Source organism: Neophocaena asiaeorientalis, unplaced genomic scaffold (assembly GCF_003031525.2).
Source record: "Neophocaena asiaeorientalis asiaeorientalis breed wild unplaced genomic scaffold, Neophocaena_asiaeorientalis_V1.1 scaffold506, whole genome shotgun sequence".
In the NCBI taxonomy this organism is placed as follows: Eukaryota; Metazoa; Chordata; class Mammalia; order Artiodactyla; family Phocoenidae; genus Neophocaena; species Neophocaena asiaeorientalis.
The window spans coordinates 90,583-101,452 of record NW_020174950.1 but is presented as its reverse complement, the minus strand read 5'-3'; the positions used below and the strand labels follow the sequence as shown (position 1 = coordinate 101,452).

The 10,870-nt window shown below is 41.5% G+C and overlaps 1 long non-coding RNA gene across 1 annotated transcript; it reads right to left on the bottom strand.

The window, feature by feature from the left end:
• Positions 1–2,061: 2,061 nt before the first annotated feature.
• On the bottom strand, positions 2,062–10,855 carry LOC112411015 (uncharacterized). Its single transcript, XR_003005548.1, has 3 exons — positions 10,168–10,855; positions 3,791–3,953; positions 2,062–2,112 (listed from the first exon to the last, which is right to left on the bottom strand). It is a non-coding gene; the product is annotated as an uncharacterized LOC112411015 (long non-coding RNA).
• Positions 10,856–10,870: the final 15 nt, after the last annotated feature.

Here is a 10,870-nt window from a genome sequence, read left to right as displayed (position 1 = left end):
TTCTGAGTAGGTAAAGTCTTTTCCAGATTATCTTTAATAGTTACTGTTTCCTATCTCCCTCTTCCTTTTGCTCCTTTCCTCTCCAAGGCCATCAGGGAACTTGGAATGTGAAGATGTGAGTCTTTGCTCAGCTTCCCATACTGGGATGAAGATTATTTTTAAAATTAATCTCTGAGTCACAGAGGGAGGAGGGAAAGAATCATTTTAATCTCTTCCTTTTTCCTCCTTCATAACCTGCTGTACAGCGAAATCATTTTTTTAAATCTTTTTTCCTCTTCCCCAAGAATCACTTGCCTTTTATATTTCCTTTGGAAACAGTATTTATAAACCTTAGGAAGCTTCTAAAACTGGAAGAAATTTTTCTTTGCTGAATGGGCCACCACCTAAAGGAGATTTCCGTAAGCTGCTTTCACGTAAGTAAATCTATTTCTTATAATACTGATTGTTGGGATCTGAGAAGTTATATGCAGTTCCTCCTCCTCCCCTTCTCACTGTGCCATCAGCTGTACCCTGTCTGAACTTTCCCTTCGTCTCTCCTGGGCTGCATAGAAGACACTCCTGTTTTCTGTGGGAGATGCAGGCAGAGATTCTTCTGGCCTTCTACCTTTGCAGCATGCTACGGCATGTCTCCTGTTTCACTATTTGACCACAATTCTTTGAGGGGTAAATAAGCATAGAAACAGTGAAAGCTACATTTTAAGAAAAAAGTATTTACAAATTTACATACTAAACGTTGAAGAAAAAAGCCCTACTTAACTAAGTTACTCAGAAAATGGGGACAAAGTTCTATGTTGGGTAAAGTAGGCACTTAAAGAATATCTGTGGAATGAATTGAATGAAAGAGAGAGCTGCCTTAACTTTAGGAAACCGTGGTTTAAACAGGCAAGCTTCTGGGTGGAGATATTAATAGCACCACTTATTTATACAGTCGTTTAGCATTTTCAGAGTGCTTTCACACACATTATCTCATGAAATCCTTGGAACAAACCTGCAAGGGAGGAGAGGCATTTTTATGATAAGATTAAATGACTTGCCTGTACCCTAACAACTAATAAGTGGCAGAACTGGTGCCAGTATGCAGGTCTGCTGACTACTGTTGGTTCCCCAATACCAGTTGGATTTTTCTGATTTCAGAGTGGAGTCCTCAAGGATTACTGCTAGGGGACTTACTTAAAACTTTTCATAGACTGTTTGAAAGTGGGCTCATATAAGAAAAGTCACAGGGGCTTCCCTGGTGGCGCAGTGGTTGAGAGTCTGCCTGCCGATGCAGGGGACACGGGTTCATGCCCCGGTCCGGGAGGATTCCACATGCCGTGGAGTGGCTGGGCCTGTGAACCATGGCCGCTGAGCCTGCGTGTCCGGAGCCTGTGCTCCGCAATGGGAGAGGCCACAACAGTGAGAGGCCCACATAACGCAAAAAAAAAAAAGAAAAGTCACTAGGCTGAGGTGTCCTTAAGCTCTCCAGAGTAGTAAACACCAAGCAGATCAATCTAAATTGAAGTAAAGATAAATAAACAAGGCTATGTGAGTGGACAGAAGTACGGCAAATTAGTTTCATTCTGTACTGATTTTGGATAATGCCTTTAGGTTGTTAGTCTGAAGGACACTTGAAAGATGAGCTTGGAGCTATGTTTTATTTCAAGAAAGAGAACCATGAGTTATTGTTGACTGTTTCTTAAAGTCATACAGCAATAATTTCCAAGTTCTTAGCCTCCTGGCTAAAAACATGGAAAACAAAACTGAAAGCACTGTTTTGTCCTATATTCAACAAAATGATAATGAAGCTATACCTGGGGTCAAGCATCTATTTCTGCCCCAAAACCTTAAAAAAGAGCCTAGTCAGTATACCAGGTGAGAGAAAAGAGCAACTAAAATAATCAAACAGATTCCCTAAGAAGAAAGTTGCTTTAAAAATAGGAGTAAAGGGCTTCCCTGGTGGCGCAGTGGTTGAGAGTCTGCCTGCCGATGCAGGGGACATAGGTTCGTGCCCCGGTCCGGGACGATCCCCCCTGTCGCGGAGCGGCTCGGCCCGTGGGCCCTGGCCGCTGAGCCTGCCCGTCCGGAGCCTGCGCTCCGCAAGGGGAGAGGTCACAACAGTGAGAGGCCCGCGTACTGCAAAAAAAAAAAGGAGTAAATAAGTGGATATTTGGAGGAAATTCTTATTTACCTTTCTGAAGTTTATGTCATAGAGGGCAATTATAATATTCAAAAACACTTCGTTTTCAACAAACATTTTATTGGGAGGACACTATATTCAGATACTATGCCCCACACTAGAGTTTACAGTAACACATAGAATTCACAGCCATTGTCAGAGAATACCAGACCAGATGAATCTTTTGTCCAACTCAGCACAGCTTTTCTTGTGTTCTTTATGAATTGGCATCTGGTTTATAGTGCAGTCTCTTGGGTTTGGTTGGTATGTGTTGGTTGCTAGAGACCAATCAACCATGGTGAGCCTGCAATCAAGTTCTTCAAGCTGCAAATCTTTAGGACTGGACTCTTCATACCACCCAGAGAATAAAGTGAAGTTATTACTATTAATAACCTTCTCATTAATGTTGAGTTGTTTATCTGGGTCTTACAGACACCATCCTTCTCTGTATTCTCAGCATTTCTTCTGAGCTAGGAAAATAAAGATAGTCCCTGTATGACTGAGTTATGTTCCCAAAAGTTGACTTCTTAGTTGTTTGAAACTGAAAATGCATTTTCCCCAGAGAAACAATGTGACAAATACTGGTAGGTCCTCAGGCTGACTGTTAGAAGCCCATTTAGGCCACAAGCAGCTTGACTATGAGAGGATGAGAACTGTGACCTACAGCATTGTTTCCATGGGAAAATGTGCCCCAGCAGCAGAATAAGGACTTCCTTCCTCCCCCACTTCCTACCTCCATGAGCAGAAGCCAGTGTGTTTACTACAGGAAATGCAGCTCCTGCCTGCGGGCAGCTGGGCGCTGCAGCAGCCCTGGATGCCTGGTCCACGGGGCAGAGATACTCTCTCACCTCTCCTGACCTAACCCTGTCAGTGAAGACAGTGGGGTCAGGTGTGGAGTCTTTCCCTGATCCACCATCTCCGGATCAGGGCTGTTGGGATTCTTTGCGGGGGTGGGGTGGGGGGTTCAAAGCTGGCTACATAATTTCTGGGGCCTCTTATTCAAAAAGTAGGAAAAAAATGGATGGAGCTAAAGGTACCAAAATATAAAGCCTTTTCCCTTTCTTCTGGTCTCTCTCTCTCGACTTACGGTGTTTAATTTAGATAGTCAATAATCATAACTAATATTTTAAGTAAGGAAAAATTTAAGTTGTCAGCATGACTTTTATAATTAATTTTTATATTGTAAGATGCAAATATAGTTTGAAATACAAATATGAGTATTTAACTCCTATGTGAAATCACCAAAATGACACAATTTCTATGTTGCAGCTCCTACATGCATATATATTTTGTTCTCACCAGAGCAGTGGAAAACACTGCAGAAAACTAACTTAATGATTATTATTTCATTTCTTGATACACACATTCAACCAACACTCTCTACCTTTGACTTACTGAGGAGTAAATAAGGGCTGAAAGGACAAAAGAAATGTTTTGGCCTAGGCTGTTGGCTAATATGGGGAAGTAACGCAAGAAAGGATGCAATAGGGTTCCTTGATCATTTGTGCTTCCTAGAACGCCACTGCCTTCTTTCTGCGTTTGAAGCAAGTTCTGGTTCCAGTGGAAAGCATGGCCTCTCAGAGCTATCAGCACCCCCAGTTACTCAGTTGTAGATGTAACAAACCTTATACTCACTTGCTTTGTTTCACTGAACTCCAATGCCTTGTGGGTCCACCAGAATTCTGTGCTTATGGGGGCCCTAAGACAGCTATATGTGAATGGGGTGGCAAGGAACAGTCGACACCCATTGCGCCTCTCTTCTGCTCACATGCATACTCTATTGTCCCATCCAAATGCACTACAAAACATGAGTTCAAAGATAAAATTATTAGGAATTTCAAGATGGTAATAGGAGAGTATTAAACCAAGCATGGGGTGTTTCTGAGCGTGTGGTCCTGCATAATGCCCTGGATATGGGGTGGGGTGGAGGCCAAAGGTGGGGGAGGTCTGTGGTAGCCTAGGGTAGGAATTCACAGGGATAGAGCTACACAGGATGGGCAGATGGATCTGAAGCCTCCTGAGGGTCTGGCCATTTCCCTTTCAGAATACCACTCCTAGGGTATTGCTAGAAACAGTGAAGGCTTCAGTCAAGACTCCAGAGGTGGGACTTCCCCGGTGGCACAGTGGTTAAGAATCCACCTGCCAATGCAGGGGACACGGGTTTGATCCCTGGTCTGGGAAGATCCCATATGCTGCAGAGCAACTAAGCCCGTGCGTTACAACTACTGAGCCTGCTCCCTAGAGCCCACAAGCCACAACTACTGAGCCCATGTGCTGAAACTACTGAAGCCCGTGTGCCTAGAGCCTGTGTCCTGCAACAAGAGAAGTCACCGCAATGAGAAGCCCGTGCACCACAATGAAGAATAGCCCCTGCTCTCCACAACTAGAGGAAGCCCGCACACAGCAACAAAGACCCAATGCAGCCATAAACAAACAAACAAACAAACAAAAGACTCAAGGTGGGTACTGGTCTCTGGGGATGACATCTTCAGGGAAGGTTCTTCCAGTGGTGGTAACTGCCAGCTGGCAAAATATGTCAAATAGGAGGAGATCACATTGTGGAAGGTAGACCTACTGCACCATATTATATACTGGTTGGTAACTTGAGCACTCAAAATGACCAATGTAAACACACCTTCAGCATGTTTACTTAGCGTTAACAGATAGTGATTACCTTCTTCCCCAAACGACAGATAGCTTGACTATTTTGGAGTACAAAAAGGAGGGGAATGACCTTGTGTACTGAAAGCTGCTTTGTCCCCACAACTCAAAATATTTATCACTCTGTGGATGGGCTAAGGAACACCTTGTCTAATCTTTTATTTGCATTGGTCATGTGCTGGAGGCCCAGGTTGTTCTCAAAAACTGAGGATGTTTATAGAAGACTGTGGTCTCAAGTGTTCAAGTTTCAAAAATACGGACTATCTCCAGAACTCAGGAGCGTCTGTTCTCCTTATGCTAATGGGGCTCTCAAGATAGGAGGAGGATGGACAGAGTGAAAATAAGAAAACCTTTGGACCATATTTCCCTAAAGCCAAGAGTGTCACCATCTCTCTGCTCCTCTTAAAAAGTATGCGTGTGGGTGTGTGTGTGGCAGGCGGGAGCTACAACTATTGTATTAGTCGTTTAATTCTACCATTTCTACAAATTTATCCGACTTCCACAAAATACTGACTTTCAAGGCAGATAAATTACAGGGAGGATCCTTTGATTACTTGCTATTTTTGTAAAATTACCCCAATAGGTATTTCCTAGTACATTTACGTATTTAGTTATATAACCATTATTCAAAAAGTAAGTGTAGGGACTTCCCTGGTGGCGAGGTGGTTAAGAACCCGCCTGCCAGTGCAGGAGACATGGGAAGATCCTGTCCGGCAAGATCCCACATGCCTCGGAGCCTGTGCGCCACAACTACTGAGCCTGCGCTCTAGAGCTCGCGCAGAGAAGCACGCGTGCCGCAATGAACAGTTGCCCCTGCTCGCCGCAACTAGAGAAAGCTCGTGCACAGCGACGAAGACCCACGCAGCCAAAAATAAATAAATAAATAAATAAAAAGTATGTGTACAGATTGTTTCAGAGATTTTGTTACAAGGAAAGCCAGGTTTTGTCTAAAAAAATTAAGTAGTTTATTGCAGCTTTCCTACAAAATCCTATTTACCATAGCCTAAGAGAATGAAATAATGTTTACAAAGTGTTTACCTGAAACACGTTACTTGATAAATGCTATTACCATTCTCCCAAGGAGTAAGCTCTTTGCTGCCCCATCACGTTAAATGTAGGACCCTTGATCTTCATTTACAGGTGTCTCTCGCTTCAAAAAACCTTCATGTGATCTGTCTCTCATTGAACTTTAGATACAGCTTCACTGGATCTTGACTGAAAACATTCTCTTCATAATCTTTAACTACAGTCAATCCTCATTATTCGCAGATTGCTTGCGAATTTGCCTACTTGCTAAAATTTATTTGTAACCCCTAAATCAATACTCACAGCATTTCTGACATGCAGAGTGGTGAAAAAATTGTTGCCCTCTGTGTATGTTCCCATTGAGGTTGAACGAGGCAACACTCTGCCTTCTTGTTTCAACTCTCACATTATAAACAAGTGTCCTTTCTGTGGTCTAGTTAGCACCATGTTTTTTGCATTTTTTGCTTTTTTGTTGGTGATTTAGCTGTTTAAAATGGTCCCCAAGCATAGTTCTGATGTGCTGGCTATAAATGTAAGAAAGCTGTGATATGCCTTTCGGAGAAAATATGTGTTAGATAAGCTTCATTCAGCATGAGTTACAGTGCTATTGGTCAGAGTTCAATGTTAATGAATCAACAACATATATTAAATAAGATGTCTTTAAAGAAGCACACATAAAACAAGGTTATGTATTGACTGGTTGGTGAAAACATGACCAGAGGTTTGCAGGAAACGAATCCTGTATTTCCCTTAGAAGCAATGGTTTAGCAGTTACTAATTCAGTGCTCAAAGTGACTTTACAGAACATAACTACCACAAACAACAAGAATCAACTGTACTTGGCAACCAATTTCTTCAGTGGAAAGTTCTTTTGTTTACAAATCAAATTACAATGTGTTCTTTTAGAAACCATGTCTAGGAATGCAATCATTTTAAATTGAGAGTATAAACATCGACACATAGAAGCTTCTATCAATAGTTAGAGAAGACCTCGGATGTTATCACCTCTTTGCAGGTCCCTCCTCCCCCCAGCAATTTCTTTTATAGCATCCCTGACAGGTGGCCATTGTTTTCTGACTGAATGCTTCCAGTGATGTAGCGCTCTTCACCAGGAGGTCCTGTCCACTGTAGCTCAGTTCCAATATCCAAAACTGTCCTTTCTTACACTGAGTCAAAATCTTTCTCTCTGTAATAGCCCTCCTGGTGGTCTTAGATTTGAATTCCAGTGCAACATGGAATAAATCTACTCTCTTCTCTGCATAACAACCCTTCAGCAAATTGCTTTTCTGCAGGTTAAGCAGACCCAATTCCCTCATCTTTTCTTCAGAGAAAAAATGGTTTCCACACTCTTCCTAGATGTCTCTTCCTAATGAATTCTGATTTGTTATGCAAGGTAGCTCTTTTTATGTGGTATCTATATTTGAACACATGAGTTCAGAAATCCTGAGCTGAATAGCATAGGTCTGGTGCCCCCGTGACCTGAACACTGTTTTGCATTAACACAGTCTACATTTTGTTAGTTGTTTGGTGACAGCTCACACTGCATGAATATCTGTAACTTATAGTTACATTATCAGGTCAAGCTGTTCCCCAAATCCTGGCCCCTTTCAAATGATTTTTCTGAACAAAGATACTACACTTTATATTTATTGCAGCCAAATGTCATCTTCTTTAAAAGAAAAATCATGATTTTGAATAACTATTCTGTCATCATATTCTGATGAGTTCTATATCTTCCTCAAATTTGATATCTTAACTCAAAACATTGATAAAAATATTGCTCAGGTCTGGACAAAGAAGGACAAATCTGCATTGCTCTTCTTGAGAATTTGAGGCCTCAAGATTAATGTCACTCCAGTAATTAGCATTCTTTGAATCAATTCTCTGCAATTATCTAAACCCATATTTCTCAATCTTATCCACAAAAGTGTCTTGACTTTTTGAAATGACCAACATCTTTGTTTAGTAATGTAATAATCCTATCAAGAAAGGAAGTGGTATTTCTTTGTCATGATTTACTTGACAAGAATCCATGATGACTCCTATTAACTGTTACATTTTCCCTAACATATCGTGTTCAATGATTTACATTAGAAAATTTCCAGGAATTGGCATCAAGCTTAGTGGTCTTATTTCTAAAATCCGCTTTTCCCTTCATCTTGAAAATCAAGATATTGACAGTTTATTTTCATAGGAAGATGGTCATCAGAATGGAAAAAGATAAAACAAGTAGTCTAATGAGGGAATTTAAACTCAAATAGGCAAAATGGGAGCAACTGGGTAATTCAAGACTTTCCCCTCATGGAGTCCAGTTGATCTAGCTCCAAGAATATCACTTGTATTGTCATCCCCTTTCTGTGCCCAATTGAGACACATTCTCTCACTTTCTCTCATGCTTAAACCAGAGTTTGGATTGGGTTTTCTGCCACTGTAACAAAAAGAATTCTGACTTATACAGGAAAGGGCTCCTTAAAGGACATTAGAGTATTGTTACCAGTGTAAAGCAGACTGGATACAGAGCAGAAAACAACAATGGATCCTCCTGCCCTCTTCCTGTTGCCAACCTCTTGCTCATCTAATCTACCCTTCGCATTCATAGCAGAATTATCACTCTAAAATACTAGTGAATCATCTAAATTCCTCTCCTTCTGCCTTTAGCATAAATCCAAAAGTTCTGGCATCCAAATAAGGCCTTCTCAACTGGTGCTAACTTGCCTTCATTCCCCCAGGCCTGTAAGACTTTTTACCAAAGTGTGCCCAGCACATTCATGACTTTGTACACTCTGCCCTCTCATCCTGAAATTTCTTTTTTCCTCATGCTTCCTGATGGAATCAAGCCCAGCCCAAATGCTCTGTTTTCTTGTTGGAACTTTCCTGATGTTCCCAGTCCTTTATCAATTGTTCCTTCCAACAAGAGCAGGTAATTTGCATCTCTGTTCAGGACGCACTAATCTCAAGCTGCCTTATGGTGTACTTTACCTGTTCCTTTCCTGCATTCTTCCACTACAACAGTGGCTTTCAAACTCTTTCTAACAATAACATAGCTCATAGCAATAATGAGCAATAAACAGTGCCACTGTAATCCAACTGGCACATTTATAGATACCTTATAGTTCAACAATTTTAAGAAGTACTTCCTCCATTTTAATATCTCTGAGATCAGGATGTAGCAATAGGGTATCATTATTTTGATAGTTTTCGCTTTCCTCATAGTACCTAAAATAACGGTCTGTCATAATTGATGACATTTTAGATTTGTTGGAATATGATACATAACCAAAACAAAAGTTTCACAAAAGTGTTTACCCTTTGTTATAGACTATGGTCTCTAGTTTGGTTTTATTTTCTCTATTTCATTAAGAAAAAAATGCAGATCATAATCCACCAAAATGATTTCACTGTGTATAGCAGTTTGAAAAACTGAGAACTTAAGACTATTTACAGACGCACAATAGGATTAAGAACTAATACCGACTACCTCAACATGACTTTACAACCCTAACATCTGCATAAACATGACTTCAATTCCAAGAAATTCTTGCCTGAAAAAATGAAGTTGCAAGTAACTTTATTGCAGTTTCAAAGAACTTCCTCAAAGTCCATTTGACTGAACAACAGACTACAACCGACCTAGCCTTCATTAGGGTAAACAGCCCCTCCTCAACAAAATTACTCTTGCGTTTATCAAACCATTGTTGACTTTTCTAGGTTTGCTTCAAAACTCTCCCCCTCTTTGTGTCTACTAACCCTAAAAGATTATATAACAAATTTAGTCCCATCTCAATCATGCTTTCATTGAAAGACCTGTCTTAAATTAATCCTGACCCTCTGAAACCATCTCACTCTTGACCTCCCTCTTTGAGATGCTACTAAGACTCTGTCAACACAGGGGTTTCTCTTACCTCCTGTAAGGAATACATTTGGCTTTGCTTGATCAACAGGTTATTTTGGTGGTCTTTGACGGAAGTTAAGAGCTGACACATTATAACCTCCTTGAGCGAAGGCACAGTACTTATCCTCTACCCCCTCCTCCTAGTGATCAAACATTGATGGATGGGGGAGGAAAGGTGTCTTAGGAATCTCAGGGGAGCCTAGAGCAGGGGCAGAAGGGATGTACAATGGTCACAGGAAAGGAGCTCTTGTTGCAGAAAGGCTGCATCCAGAAATAAGAAATCCTGTGGTTAGGACAACCTTCCCCTTTCTCTTGGTTTTATCTACTCACTGTGCCCTCCACACCTGGTATTCAGATGGTATTGTTTTAAATATAAAAAATATAAAACATTCAAACTCCATCCCAACCACTTAATTTCAAGCCACTATGTTACCTTTGAAGTGGTCTTTGTCTCGTGCTTGAAGCTTGAGGATGCGCATAATAATGGAAAAGGGCTGCCAAACGTTTGGTTCTCATCAGGAATGGTGAATAAGTCATTGAAAAAATATGTTGACCTGCGTCTCTAATTTTATAAATACCTACATACAATTCACATAAACACTAGATGGCTTCTCGGATTCAGTAAGCCATGATGGATAAAATAAGCTTGCTTTTCGTCCAAGTGAGCCCAAGAAGGCACCAATCTACGTTTCCCACTTATCTCACAGTACATTCCTGCTCAAATTCTACACTTCCCTCAAACTGGCCTAGTCCCAGTTCCTGCAACAAGCCAGGTGCTCTCATCTTCCCTGTCTTTGCTCATTCTGTTCCCTCCGAAGGAACAGCCATCCCCTCACCTCCTCTGGTTTCATGGGCTCCTCATATAGCTGAAAGGTCACCAGTGGCAACCTCATTTAGAAGCCTTCCTTAGCACCTGACCTTTAACGCGTTTGCCTTGTTCGATGGCTGCTGCTTTCTAGCCCATATATCTTCAGGTCCAGCCTCCTAGTTCCCCGGGGGCGGGGACAATGGCCTATTCCTCTATGTAGTCCAGTACCTTGCACGTAGTAGGTACGCAGTAAACGCTCGCAAAGAGTTTGGTCACTTCGCCCTCTAATGCTGGGGCACGTAGAGCGAAGAGGGCCCGTCTGTTTACC